Source organism: Solanum tuberosum, unplaced genomic scaffold (genome assembly GCF_000226075.1).
Source record: "Solanum tuberosum cultivar DM 1-3 516 R44 unplaced genomic scaffold, SolTub_3.0 scf00211, whole genome shotgun sequence".
In the NCBI taxonomy this organism is placed as follows: Eukaryota; Viridiplantae; Streptophyta; class Magnoliopsida; order Solanales; family Solanaceae; genus Solanum; species Solanum tuberosum.
Genome location: NW_006239137.1, coordinates 183,828 through 199,190, shown reverse-complemented (window position 1 = coordinate 199,190; position 15,363 = coordinate 183,828). Strand labels below are relative to the sequence as shown.

The following is a 15,363-nucleotide window of genomic DNA, read 5'->3' as shown; positions in this document are numbered from 1 at the left end:
TTTCAGGTATGCCTATTGAATAAATAGTCTGCTTTGCTACTCTTTTATGCAGTTTGATTTCCCTTCTTAGCAGCTTATATATCTGAAAACAAACCTAAGTATAGAACATGTCTCTAGCTAAGATCCCATTTTTATAAGTACTTGCACTAGAAGCTTATTGTTGAATAAGTGCAGGCAAGAAGCAACAGAAATGCAACTAACCGAGCTAAGTTGAAGATGCTTCATCATATTGGTAGCAAGCCTATTAGAGAGATTATCTATCAAAAGGTAATATCATAACATTATTTTTCTAAATAGACTAATTATGAGGTGCGTGCTATTTGACATGTTTGACTTTGATGTAAAGGGTGGGAAAGATGGCAATCCACCAGATTTGGCAACTATTTTCTTTGAGACTCGTAAGAAAGATAACAAGCTTGTTGAACCTGAAGCAATTGAAAAACATGTGCGTTTTGTAAATTGAACATATTAATTACTTGAAATTGATGTGTTATGATAGAAAATGTTCTTTGATATATTTTGTAGGCTCAACTCGAAGAAATGGTTCAAGCAGATCCATCCCTACCTACTATAGATATTGTTGAAAAATGTTGTGGACCTCAAACTCGTAGCCATGTATTTGGATTTGGGGGTGGAGTAAAGGCAAAAGACTTGAAAGGTGGCACTTCTTCAAAGGCTGAATTGTTGTCCGCGCTACGTTCAACTCGAGAGGATATCAAATCCTTGAATGAAGAAAACAAATCCCTGAACGAGGAAAACAAATCTTTGAATGCTCGCTTATCTACCATAGAAGATGAGATGAAAGAAATAATGAAAATGAAAGAGTTCTTCGCTGCTCAGCAAGCACATGTCCCACCTATAACATCTGTTTCAACTGAATGACCCCTGCCTTTTCAGCCGTTCAAGTTAGTAACATTATACCTAACTTTTTAATTAATTTTGTTGAGATGTCGCATCATAATGAATGTGTGATTAATGTCAATTTACTGATCTTTCATGGACTCTAATTCTTCTTTCGTCGCTTTTAACCAGTCATGCCTTTAAGGTCTCAATAAGACTCAGTTACATAATTAGGTTCATCCAATTCTATGGGAGATACCAAGAAAACATAATCCTCAATCTCATAAGATCGTTTCGGTACACCTTTTCTTGTACTCTTACGAATTTGAAGTTCAGATTCCTCTATAGGATTTTGAGATTCATAACTCCCACTTGGAATAAGAATCATTTCTTGATCCATTGAATTATCAAGTATGTTTGACAACATTATCTGATCTTTTGAATTAAACAATGCGTACAGATGCTCAACTTCATCTATTTCACCCTTTTTAGGAAAATCTTTTTTCAAAAATCTGACATCTCGTGATACATATTTCAGTAATACTTCAATTCTCCAGTTCATCTATGAACACATACCCTTTGGAGCGTTCAGAGTACCTTATAAAGATACATTTCTTTCCTTTTGGACTTAGTTTACCAACCTCACCAAAATGATCTTTAATGTATGCTTCACAACCCCACGGTCGTAGATCATTCAGGTTTGTTTTATTACTAGTCCAAAGTTCATAAGGAGTGGAAGACACTGATTTAGAAGGCACTTTGTTCAATATGTAAGCCGCAGTTAATAATGCATCTCCCAGAAAGAGATAGACAAATTTGCCTACACCATCATTGATCTTGTCATGTCTAATAATGTTCTATTCCTTCTTTCAGCTACACCATTTTGTTGAGGTGTATAAGGAGTAGTAACTATCTGATAATACCCTTTTCAATACCTAATTCTTCAAATTGTTTTGACAAATTTTCACTTCCTCGGTTGGTTCTTAAAGCTTTTATGATTTTATCTAATGAATATTCAACTTTATTCATATATCTTTTAAAGCACTCAAGTGCTTCAGATTTATGAGAAATCAAATAGACATAACCAAAGCGCATGAAATCATCAATAAATGTAATGAAATATGTGGCACCAGACCTTTTCCTTACATTCATTGGACCACAAATATCAGAATTAATTAATTAATAACATCAATATCATTGTTACTTGAATAACATGCCATTACACAACGGTTAACATAATAGTCATAAGTTGAAGTATTACAATCTAAAACGATAAAACGATCATAACGTAGTCCAAAACCATATAAAACATTATCTAGAGTTATTCTCTAACAACATTATGACTAAAAAAACAAATCAAAACCAATGTCTAAAAGAACAGACACAAATACTAAGTTTCGTCGAATCTCTGGAGCATATAGGACAACATGCAACATCAAGGAACGGCCACCACACAAATCCACTTTGCAAGTGCCTATACCTTTGACTTTAAGACTAGCATTATTTCCTATGTAGATCCACCTTGATTTAGATGAAACTCGACGAAACTCTACAAACGCCTCTCTATCTCGACTAACGAGGTTGGTGGATCCTGAGTCTACAATTCATATAGGATAAGATTCAGTTAGTAAAGAAGTGCTAGAACATATGTAGCACTTAGAGTTGCGTTTAGAAATGCTACCTTTTTGGGCTAGGTACATTCACGAGAAAAATGCCCCAATACTTGGCAATTGTAGCACTTCATTTTACTCTTGTCTCTCTTCTTGAAAAACCATTTTCCTTTCTTGGAGTTTGGCTTCTTCTTTTTCTTAGAGGATCCTTCTCCTGTCTCTTTGTCTTTCCCATTTCTTTTCCAATTTTTCTTGCGTTTGAAGCTTGAAGATTTTGTACCTCTTGACTCTGTCACAAAGGCATTAGAATCAGCTTTAGCAGCACCAAGTCGCTCATCTTCAAGTTCAACATAGCGTGCAACATCAGAAAAAGTTTTTTTGCTATCATTGTGGGTCAAGCTAACCTTTAAATGTTCCTAATTATTGGGAAGAGAAAGAATCACTGCTTGAACTTGTTACTCATTTGAAAGAACATGGCCAGCACTCGTGAGCTGATTTATCATGTTTGACATCACCCTAAGGTGTCGTTTGATATTTTGATCATGACGCTTTTTGTAAGTGTCAAATTTGATAGTCAACTTTCGGAGGCGAGTTATAGATGTACCCCCATACGTTCCTTGCAGATGTGCCTACATAGCATGAGCAATTGGGAATTCCTCACATTCATGTATGAGGTCATCAACCACAGAACTAACTATTATTCCATGTGCAGTGGAATTAGCTTTTTTCCAAGTTTCGTAAGCTTCAAGATCTCTTCTGTGTTGTGCAGAATTACCCTCTTCTGGTTGATTTAAAACATGATTTATTTATTTTAAACATTTTGCTCTTCCAGTACATACCATATTTTACGACTCCAGATGTCGTAATTGTCACCGTTAAGTTTTTCACCTTTGTTTAAGTCAACAATGTTGCTTTTTGATGCCATGTCTATTTTGAGATAAATCAGGCAAGGATTTTTAATCAATTATGCATGTGACATACACATTAAAGCAAATTAATTTTCATAAAGGCTTCATATTTAATGTAAAATCGAAAAGATACTTATGCATCCAATCATCATCTACGAACTAAATATTTAACCAATATTTGAAATTAAATTCTTAATGTGTACATCAATATATTGAAGACTTTAATAATAAGAATTTTTTAAGTCTAATAACTTATATTAAAAACAAACAAACTACATAGTTCATATATTGAACAGCAAATAAGCAATAACAAATTACAAATCATTTTAAAGGCTAACATCCTCCCACAAGTCTTTCAGGCAATAAATATATACCCTAAAAGGCTGACTGGGCAAAATGTCATGATAAACATCAGTCAATCTACTACCCCAAGGTTCACAGAGAGCGTCTGTTAAATAAGCTAAGCCTCTCAAATTTGAAATTTCCTTATAATCAACTAGTTCAGCTCATTTTATTTCAAAAAAGTGAATAAAATTGCGTTATGAAATATTAGGGAACATCTTCAAAGACTCAAGCTCTTTAAATTTCTTCTCCCTTTCCCTTCGAATGACCCTTTGGTTTCGTCACAAATTTGGTGTCGCCCTTGGGACACCAATCCGTATGACTTCATGCCCTTGGAAATATGTCCTCCTACGACTTGCTCTTCTACCCTGTCTCTTTGCTCTACTTTGAGAACTCCCACTTGGAGTAATTTGGGCATGTTCCCGTTCATTCATATCTGAAATCGGAATAAAACAAAAATATGATTAATACCATTTAATGTGACAACGTATGTCAAAAATTTCTCGTAGAAGACAAGGAACTGTTTAAGGAACATAAGGACTAAGCGAATTTTCAAGACCAATTTTAATACACATATCTAGTCAACACAATCGGCCACTACTCTTTATTAAATAAAGAAGTCATGGCCTTAAAAAAAATTTAGAATGGCAAAAATAAAATTGTATGGACCCAAAATAGGTGCTGTAATGTCCAAAAAATATTATAATATTTATATATTTTTCTTTCAAATAATAAAATAAAAGGTACAACAACTAGTATAAGGGACAACATATTTTTTAGTTATTTATTTATATTAACTGAAAGACAAAACAGTACTACTATCTTAAAAGGCAAAACAAAAATGTTTTCTGAAAAAATATAGCAGTGAAAAGTCTTCTATTTTTGTAAATATATAATATGTAATATAAAGCAGTAGATGCTGTTTTCAATAACCAATTAAAAAGGTACTTTATTTTGTCATTATAAAAAAAATAAAAAAATCAACATCTTTTCTAAGAAGGAAAGCCTGAAAAGTACCTTCACAAGTCCTTTATTTTTTCATCCTACGTACTTAACAAGGTCCTTTTACAAATACAATTCCCTTTTTAAGAAACTTATTTTGAGAAAAAATAAAAGGCACTTTTACAAGACCCAAAAATAAACATAATCTCATACCCTTTTTTTTCATTATAAATAAAAAGGGACATGACAACACCATCTTTATCTAAGAAAAATCTTGTCTCACTTTCTCTCGTTATGGGAATACCGCTTTCACCATATTCAAACAAACCGCTTTAACCATATTCAAAAAAAATCATAGAAGTTTACTCATCTTCCTTAAAATTCTTTCGATCCATAATCTCTATAAAGATGAACGATAAAGACATTGAATCAGCAATATCTATGAATTCTACTTCTCTGTTAACAACATGGAGAAAAAAAAACTGAATTTTCACTGCTCAAACAACATTTTTGATTCCAAATCAAAAGCACGATATTGAGTTCAATTATACAATTTATTTATGTTCTCCTATGCTTTCTAACAAGTGAGTAACATATACTCTATCATTTATTTAAAGAATTTTTTTTTTCTTAGAATATGACAATTGTTAACAATTATCGATAGTGACAAACTACAAGAAATAATATTAAAAATGAAAGAAAAAACATCCATGGCTCTGATACCAATGTAATAAGTTACGTAACAGGGACAAAATTGTGTACCTGTTAACAACATCGGATTAATAATTGAATCTTGTGAAACAGTTGCTCTAAATCCGACTTTGAGTCTCAAGGAATCTAAGTTTATGATTCACAAACTAAATCTCTAATTATTTGTTAATGATCTTTAAAAGGAAAGAATTTTTTTCTCTGGTTTTTGTTTTCTGTTCTTTTCTTCACTCTTCTGAAGAGTAAAAGAAAAAAACTTAATTTAAAAAGAGAACAAATTATTGTTGGAACAGTTACAATGTAAATGTTCCCACCCCTTTTTAAATTAGTATTTATCTTCTTCGTTTTTAATCAGAAAAAAAACAATCTTGGGTTGGATTAGGTCAAATCGGGTTGGGTCGATCCACATGGGCGACCCACAACTCAAAACTTACAAGAGAAAAAAGAAATCGAGATAAAATTATACCGTGCAAATTAAGAATTGGGCAAAAAAGAATAGGGCAAAATCAAGCATTTCAAACGGCAATTCATAGTTATAATAACAAAATGTTAACTTGAAGATCTGGGAACTTCAAGATCGTGTCTGAATTATATCAATGGCAACAAGGTCACAACAAGAAGTAATAAGAGAAGACTAATTTCGTAATTCTGCCATCAAACCAAAAAGACCAAGATTACCTCTTTATAAGTTGGATTGTAGAGATGTGCGTATCTCAATCTACTGATTTTCTACTAAAAAACCTGCAAGAGATGCACAATTGTGTATCTCTACATTGTTGATTTACTCTAACAGAATTGTGAGAACCATGTTTGCCCATGAACTCTCTGACTTTTACTATAAAGTGAAACCAAAAACATCGAACATCGAACACGGAATATCAACTATCGAAGCATGTTTTCTTCACGAAGGGGAGGTGTGGGTGCACGGAGAGACGTGTGTGGTTATGCAAATTAAAAAGGAAAAGTATTATGTATAGAAAATATAAAGATGATAATTATTTAACTTAATTGGCACCTTTAGTTTATTATTATTTTATTGGCAACGAGATTCTAATCTTTTAACATCGGGATATTATTTTGTCACTACTATTTAATGAAAAATTTATTTGTAACGACTGAGAAAATATTGTGACGTTATTAATATACTTTTAACGACCTGAACGATATCCCCTTGTTAAGAATTGGTCGTTAAAAGTGATATTTCTTGTAGTGACACTTGTTGGTGAGTCTATTCTAGCTGAGAGAGTTTATCGTGATTGTGTCATTTTCGTCAATTGCAAGGACACCATGGCTGACTTAGTCGTGTTAGACATGGTAGATTTCTATGTTATTCTAGGTATGGATTGACTTCATATTTGTTATGCCTCAGTTGATTGTAGAACTCGAGTAGTTAAATTTCAGTTTCCTAATGAGTCAGTTATAGAGTGGAGGAGTAGTTCAGTAGTGACTATGAGTCGTTTTATTTCGTACTTTAAGGCGAGAAAGTTAGTTTCCAAGGGGTGTGTCTATCACTTAGTCCGAGTTAATGAATCTACTGTTGAGACACCACCTATTCAGTCAGTTAGTTTATTTTAGGAGTCATATGTTCTATTTTTAAGGAGTAGTTTAATTATACTCATTTGTGGACTGATATATGTCCTATTTTAGTAGAAGTATCCTGTTAAGTATTTTTCTATATATAGGCTTGAAGATTTTGATTGAAAGATAGAGTTTTTCAAGCCAGCATGTTCTTCTTCTTTTACCTACTTCTTATTTTCTTCTTAAGAGTATAACAATTAAATCATTTGTATCCAACACTATATGTAAAAGAGGTATAACAAATCAGACTCAAAATAATTATTTTCATTATTTTTAATTTTCTATCCAAATACAAAATTATCCACTGGGACAATTTTTCGATAGACGAATACCTCAACTCCAAACAAGTGAAAGCTGAATAGTGCAATTCGTACAGGCAACCCAACAGAAGTCTAAGCACAAGATGTTGCATGTCATTCCTAGAGAGGAAATATGCCATCTCATGAATGACAGGCCAACTTTCAAGGCCAATAACATCAAGGGTAAACTTCGTAATTGGTCCTACAAGATTGACCTTGAGGTGCTTGAAAATGTTGTCAAATTCAATCGCTGGTGATTTCTTTCCCTTTGTACTATTTCAAATTACTCTCTTCATATTTAGTTGTCATAATTTTAGATTTCACGCCCCTTTAAGAAATTAGGTAAGTTTACTATTGTACTCTTATTTAGTTTTCTCTTGAAGTCATGTTTTCAATAAATGAACATGAATTGATTTATTTTGATTAACTAAATTGACCAATGAACATGAATTAATCATTTAGTTTTTCTATGTTGGTCAAATTCATATTTTCAAGGCTAATCTCTCAAGGGTAAAATAGGAAGAACAGTGCAATTTATGTATTAGTTTTGTGAATTGACAAATATTAATTAAGAAACATCTATTTTTTAGTAAGGACGACATGTATATAGGAACAAATGGAATACACAATATAGTACTCCCTCCATTTAAAAATAAATGAATTGTTGGAAAATTGCACACCATTTAAGAAAAAAAATATTAAGACATTAATTACACATTACTTTTCATTTTTAACTTTTTAAATTATTGTCATATTACTCTTTAGAATGACTAAACATTGATTATGATAACTACTTACAATACTTCAAAGAAATTAGGGGTCGTTTGATGTGAAGGAAAGCACAAAATAATTTTGGAATTAAATTGAAGTGTCACTAAATTTGTTGTTTGGTTGGCAAGTGTGGGATAACTTATCCCGAAATTAATAATTAGTACCGGGTTAATACAACTTAATTGAACTTGAAAATTTAATCATGGTTTATTTTTAGAGTGGAGTATTGACACCTCCAAAATTAGCACATAGTTGAACACGAAAGGAATTTGTGAGAATTCATACATAAAAATAATTAAGTTGAACAAGGTGGAGGTTTTATTTTTAAGAATGAATAACTAAAGCTCTACAATATATATAGATATATATAAAGCTAAATAAAGTAGAGGGCACTTTTGTAAACAAACAACTTAATTTTAGGAAGTATGAAATGAATGTTAATTTTAGTACAACAAACTCAAACAGTCAATATGAAATAATCCCAGGATAATTAATCCAACATAACTTATCCAACATAACTTGTATTCAAACGAAACGACCCCTTAGATTTTCTTGAACTCATCACATCGAAAATCAAAATGAAGGGTAAAAATGGAAGAAAGTTTTAAGTTATTCTTGAAGATTGAACAATTAAGTTAATTTTAACTATGAAAAATATTTTAACAATTCACTTATTTTGAAATGAAGGGAGTAATAACTAAGATCTATTTATTTGTCAAAATGTAATTATAAATTACTGTTTGATTGTTCAAGAATAATTACATGGTTAAATTAAATATTAAAATAAAATTAATTATCAAAAATTACAAAGTAATAGCAGAATTAAATATGTGTCTTTATGAAAATATTCAGCTAGATATTTCAGATACATATTGTCTCTTGAAATTCATTTATTAATAAACCTATATATTTTAACTAATATTATAAATAATAATTGATATATATTTTTAAATTAAAATATTTTAAATTAATTAATTATAAAACTAAAAGTACATATTTTTAAAAACACCATGGACTACATGTTTAACAATAAGATTTATAAATATATTGTTATAAAATAAATTAAATGTTTGACAAAAAGTTCTATCAATTATATAATTGAAAATTGAATGTCATGCAGTGTGAAATAACAAGTAAACATTACTATAACAAATAAATTGGAATCGAAAATATAACATAATTTCAACTTCAAAAAAAAAGTTAATATATATAAAGTGAAATTTTATTTCAGTTCAAAAACAAAAATAATAGCGCAATTATGCTAAAGAAAAAATAACAAACATAAAATATGAGAATCACAAGTAGTAAAGTCTAAAGAAGAGTACATCATATTCTACCTCAAATCCGAACATCAAAACCAAACTGAACCATAAACTCGGAATGAATCCTCACTACACTAAAAATGATGTTTAGCGATAATTAATTAGTGGAAATAACGTAATTTCCACTAAATTCAGAGGTAAATGAAGCTCATGTGAGGGATAAAAAAGCTTGAGTCGAGGCTAATTAAAGAAGTGCATATTTCTAGGGTATTCAACGGGAGTGAAAGGTTACAGTTTGTGGTGCACATATAAAAAGGTTCGATGGTGAATTATTAGTAGGGATGTGACATCCAATCAATCTACCTCACTGGACAGTCAGAATAAAAAGACAACAGTAGAAACAAATCGTGGTGTAAGTGACTGTATAGAGCTAGAAGTTGAATCTCCACTATCTTAGGTTAGTAGTTCAAAAGTAGAGGAGGTGCAAGACATTAATCAAAATGATAATGTTGATGTACCTAGGCAACAACAATTGTATAACAATGTAATAGGCAAAAAAAAGAGAAGAGTGATCAACCTACCAAAAATATTTGGAAACATAGTTGATGAAAATTCTTTTGGATATGCAAATTTTGAGAAATTTGTTTTATTTGTTTCCAAGATCATTAATGTTCTTGAACCTAAAAACTATAAAGAAGTTATTTCTAGTTTAAAAGCATATCACTGGGTTGGTGCTATGGGTGAATAGATTGCGTTTCTTCAGAATCAAACATGGAAGCTTGTTTCATCGTCAAATGGGACAAAAGGTAGTCAAACATCGTTTTATCTAAGACAATGTATTTAAAAGGAGTTGTTGATGTGAAGAAAGTGTATACCGATGTTAATCCAACATATATGATGACCAAGACAATCCCAACCAATAAGTTGTTAGAATAATATTTCTAACATCACAAAAGGAAATAATATCTATATTCATTAGATTGAATGAGTCTCAATATATTTTTAATTAACTCAAAAATTAATATTAATGTTGGTCCAAATTATGGCTGTTGCAACATCTCTTTTTGACAAAAAATTTTTTGTCTTCGATTGCCCATATTGAATTGTCTTTAATGTAGTTTATGACAGTCACTCTCATACTTTCAATTATTTACTTTTGAGACATTAGCAGTTTTGTCTTCTTTGCATCTATATTAATCTTGTTTAGGTAATCTTGAGTGAGGTGCGGAAAACATAGAGAGAGATATTCTTTCTCCTAATATATATGGTGCATGTGCTGAATTTTCACTTTGATTTGACACTTTGTGCTTCTAGTTCTATACTAGACGATTGAGTTGAATCCTAGGGATACATCTCTATCGGGTGAAATATCCGCAAGGACAATGTCTTAAATTTGACACACTTGATCGGGCAATGAGAATTATTTACAATTATTCATTGAGGTTTTTCTTAACCATGATTTCAAAAAATATGGGATTTTCCTAAACATACTTGAACCTTAAGGTTTGGCCCACCATCAACATAGTTAATAAAATTGCATGTGTAGTGGGACTAATGCCAACTAGTGATATTATCTGTTGGGTTTAAGTAAGGTGTGAATGAGAAATGAGAATAAATGAGAAAATGAGAAATGTGGGGAACTAATTGGAGGGAAGATGAAAAGACATTTCTCTCATATTGGTAGAAGAAAGGAAAAGGTTTGTCCTTATATTAGGAAACACTTCCTTTAGCTATTAAAGGGTCAAGTAAAGGGTGCCCCCTCGCACCGTCGTCGTTCTCTCGCTCGGCTTCAGATTTGGATTATTTTTAGGCAAACTTTATTTAATCAATCTCATTTTTTCTCAATATTAATTCAGAATTATTAATTAATTAATTAATTCACGGAGTTAATTTACATTCACGTAACAAAATTGATTTGAAAATTCGCGTAACATGATAATTTGAAATTCACTCGAAAAGGACTTGTTCCTTCCAAACAAACATTTTTTCCCAAAAGACACCACTCTTCTGAACATGTATGTTTAAGGCTTTAGAAACTCATTAGTGAAACTCATTTTAGAAAAGGGATCAAAATCACCATTTTACTATGTTCTTGGGTTCTTGAAGATAACCCAAATTTCTCATTTCAAAAACTTGATTTGAACACATAAATCCAAAAAAACTAATGGGTAATTGAAGATTTAGAGTTAAGAATCATTACCAAAAGATTTCCTGTGAAAATTTGGTCCAAATTGTCACCCCAAAGCTGTCAAAGCTCAAAAATGGTTAAATGGTGCTTAAACCCTCAAAATGGCCGACCAAAAACCCTCTTTGATGTCACAAAAGCGATCAGCGGTTTGCTTAAGCGAACCCCACTAAAAATGTGGGCATCGCAAAAGTGAAGCCTCTTTCGCAAAAGAGAAGGTCGCTTATGCGACAGGACCTTCGCAAAAGCAAGGCCAATAACACCAGAAAATCACAGATTACTTTCAACACTCCGTAAGGACCCTCAGAATTCGTTCAAAACCCCGTGAACACAAAAATGTATCCAAATAAATTGTACTCGATGTTTTGGATCCAATGGAACCGTCAAAATATGAATCTGAGGTCATCTTGACCTGACATTCGTGAAAATCACAAGAAACTAACTTAATGCCTAAAAAGCCAAAAACAAGCTCGGTACATCTCAAAAATAACTCAAGACTTCACCTAGGCCTAAAATCATCCCCTGAATCCAAATGAACTCTCATATTTCTATCTGAATATCTGAACCCCGAATGTTCACCAAAGTCGATCCAAAAGCTGAAATTCCACAATTTCACAACTTAGGATCTCAAATCCTCAAAAAGACTTCGAATATGAAACCAACAACTCTCCCTGATCAGATTTCACCTTTCAGGACTGATGAAATCGATGGAATTCACTTCCAACAGTTGAAACTCTAAAAGACAACAAAAATCACTTTCTTAACAACTTAGCCTTTCAAACAAGGAACTTATCAAAATCTCATATTTCAACTTAAAGTTCAAAACCAACTTTTCCAAACTTCTAATGACCCGAACCATAGTTGTTTAGGAAAGGAAAAATGTTGGGAGAACTGGGCCCATCATCACGCTAGAGCGAGACAGGTGCCGCTAGGGCGGCGACACTCCAGCGGGCTAGGGAGAGCCAGAGCGGGAAGGTCGGAGACATAACTTAAATGTCGCGAAGCCTTATTTTCTCCTTTTTCCCAAAACTCTAGAAACAGGCGATGATCACTCCAGAAGCCCTCAAAAGGTTGCTCTAGGCTTGGGAAAGAAGGAGGAAGAGATTTCTAGTGCAAGGATGACAATAACTTATGGATTCTCGGCCAAATCCACCGTCTTGAGGTCCGGAAACCAAGATTGGAGCTATAATCCCGTGCAGCTGCTTGGCGCCTAGGTAGGCTAGGTTTTATTAATTGAGTAGTCTTAAACATGTGTTTACTGCATAGTATGTTGTTAATTAATGGTATAATTCATGCGTAGACCTTTGTGCACCAAAAAAGGGATGGTTGTACCTGTATTCTTAGTGGTTACGTAAGATGTGTACCATAGGGGGATGTCCCGTCCTGTGAAATACGGGTAGGTGATGGTTTGATTTTCCATTTGTGAGGTATATGCCGGTTAATTGGTTCGTTGTATGCATGCATGTATGAGAATAGGGAATGTATATCAAATCTAATGAAATGAGTATGTGTAAATGAGCAATTACATGCCATGAACCCATTACTTGATTGTATAACTATGAGTATTGTATACACGCCACTTAGTCCTCATAACCTAAAGTATTGAACAATAAAGAGTAAAACAACATTTAAGTCCAAAATAACTTTATAGTAAAACGGAAGTCCAACTCATGTCCAACATAGCCATCTATTCCAATAGAATGAAAGTGGACCTATCCCATACATCATGTTCAAAAGGAAATATGAAAGTGAAACTACAATAAGGAAAGTTCGTCCTCGAACCATGAGGACTCACCAAGCTTGGAAGGAAATCAAAGTCCAAGCTCTATCCACTAGAATGGAAACCCTGTCTGTCGGACCTTACATTTGGGGAAAATGTAGGCAAGAGTATGCGTTAGTACAAAAATGCACTAAGTATGATAAATATGCATAAAAACATTTAAAAAATTCTAAGAAGGAAATTTTATTTCATGATATGCAATCTACCAAGTTTAAACATCGTAATAGAGGTAGTCGAAAAACATAGGTCATAAAATCATGGTCAATGCAAGCTAAGTCATCTTTCAATCTTTGAACACATATGATATACTTCTTAAGTAACTTTAGCTCATTAATCAACTTGTTGTGGAAGAATTAGGCTTAACCAACATAGAGACCATGTGAGCTAAAACATGATCACCCGGTGTCTACCACACCAAAAAGGGTCGTTCTACTTGTCTAAGGTAGAACCATGAACATATAGCTTAAGTGGATCCACTAGCTAATCAACCTACGGGGCACATAGTTATGGGATAATGAGATTGCTTCTAGAAACCTAACCTCTACTCACGGGAGAGCTTCCATCTCATGATACTTCTTCTAGAAACCCAGACTCTACTCACGGGAGAGCTTCCATCTCGATATCAATATACACTCGGTGCTAGGCATAATTCCCGCGGAATAGTATTCTCTAACTTATTCTCATTATTCATGGAAAGCCATGTCATCTTGTCAATCCAAGTTAGTTCATTAGAATAGCTCTTATTAAGTGATTTAATTAGGCGAGAATATCCTTTCAACCTAAGAATCCTTTGTATGTGAGAAAACCTTTCACATCATGGTTGTAAGTGTTTTATGAGAATAACCTTTCAACAACACAACAACAACAACAACAACAACAACATTGCACTTTACTCTCAAAGCACCCTTAAAACATCTACATAGGTTTCATAATATCATGCATAACTTCATACTTTGTCCTTTCAAGGTTCAAAGCTACTTTCAATCACCAAACCTAGAATTCTAACATTAGGTAGGGATTTTATCATAATTTAAAGTAATTATATTACTTCATGCTTTAGATCATAAAACTCATCTTTCATAATCAACAACACAACCCTATGAGATCACAATTTGGAAAGCATGGGGGTTTGCATGGGTTCATAGGGGAAACATCATAAAAGCATTTTAAATCATCAATTAATACATATATAAACATACTTCAATCATTAAGATCAATAATCAAAAGAACTCATGGTGTTAGTAGAAAACCCTAGTAAATTGGGGAATTCTACATTTGAAATAGAGTAATTTAGGGACTCCATTGGTGGAAGGAACCCATGGATGAAAGCTATCATACCTTTACTCAAATTACTAGCCTTCAATGGAGAATTTGAATCATTAGCTTCAAACCCTAGCTGCTGCTTCTTCTTCTTTTTAGAGAATAGAGAATATTTGGGAGGAGATTTTGGGATTTGAGAAAATGACTTAATTTTAGGGATTTTGGGAGTTAAATATACTTATATAGGTGGTCTAGATGTAGGAAAAATGACACCACTTCAATTTAATTAAAACTGGAAAAGACCCAATTTGCCTCGAAAAAATAACTGCCAGCCCACGACCGATGGAGACTAACCGACGGACCATGGATGGACCTACGGTCCATCCTAGTTGGCCATGGTTCGTGGTCTAGGACTTGATTATGGGGGCTCGACTTACGGAGCCCCACCCACGGAGAGTGGATCCAACCACAAGGAGTGGGTGGCCCTTGTGGTTGCTGCCTTAGGCAATGTCTCATGGTGTCCATCCACATAGCCCACCTACAGGGTGTGGGTCTAAACACGGGGTGTGGTTGGCCCACGTGGGTGACACCTGGAAATGTTGAATACTTGCTAAGATTCCCTTTTTCAGGTATTGGGTATTACATAATCTCCCTATTGGGACTATTCATCCTCGAATGAGATTTAAATTGGTTCTAAAAGAGTAGGAGGGGAACTAACAACCCAACTGTTACACCACCTAAAACTAGGAAATTAAGCGAGAGACTAAAGTGTAAACTAGTAGTCTAATAGAGGCTTAATGTAAAGCTAAGAGTCGTAAAATAACCTCCAGTGCTTAAAATAAATGTTTTTGGGTGTAAACGTCAAGGTACGACCCCCC

At 33.2% G+C, this 15,363-nt stretch overlaps 1 long non-coding RNA gene across 1 annotated transcript; it reads left to right on the top strand.

Moving 5' to 3' along the window:
• The first annotated feature begins 348 nt into the window (after positions 1 to 348).
• On the top strand, positions 349 to 569 carry LOC102601630 (uncharacterized). Its single transcript, XR_367971.2, has 2 exons — positions 349 to 445; positions 526 to 569. It is a non-coding gene; the product is annotated as an uncharacterized lncRNA (long non-coding RNA).
• The last annotated feature ends 14,794 nt before the right edge of the window (positions 570 to 15,363 follow it).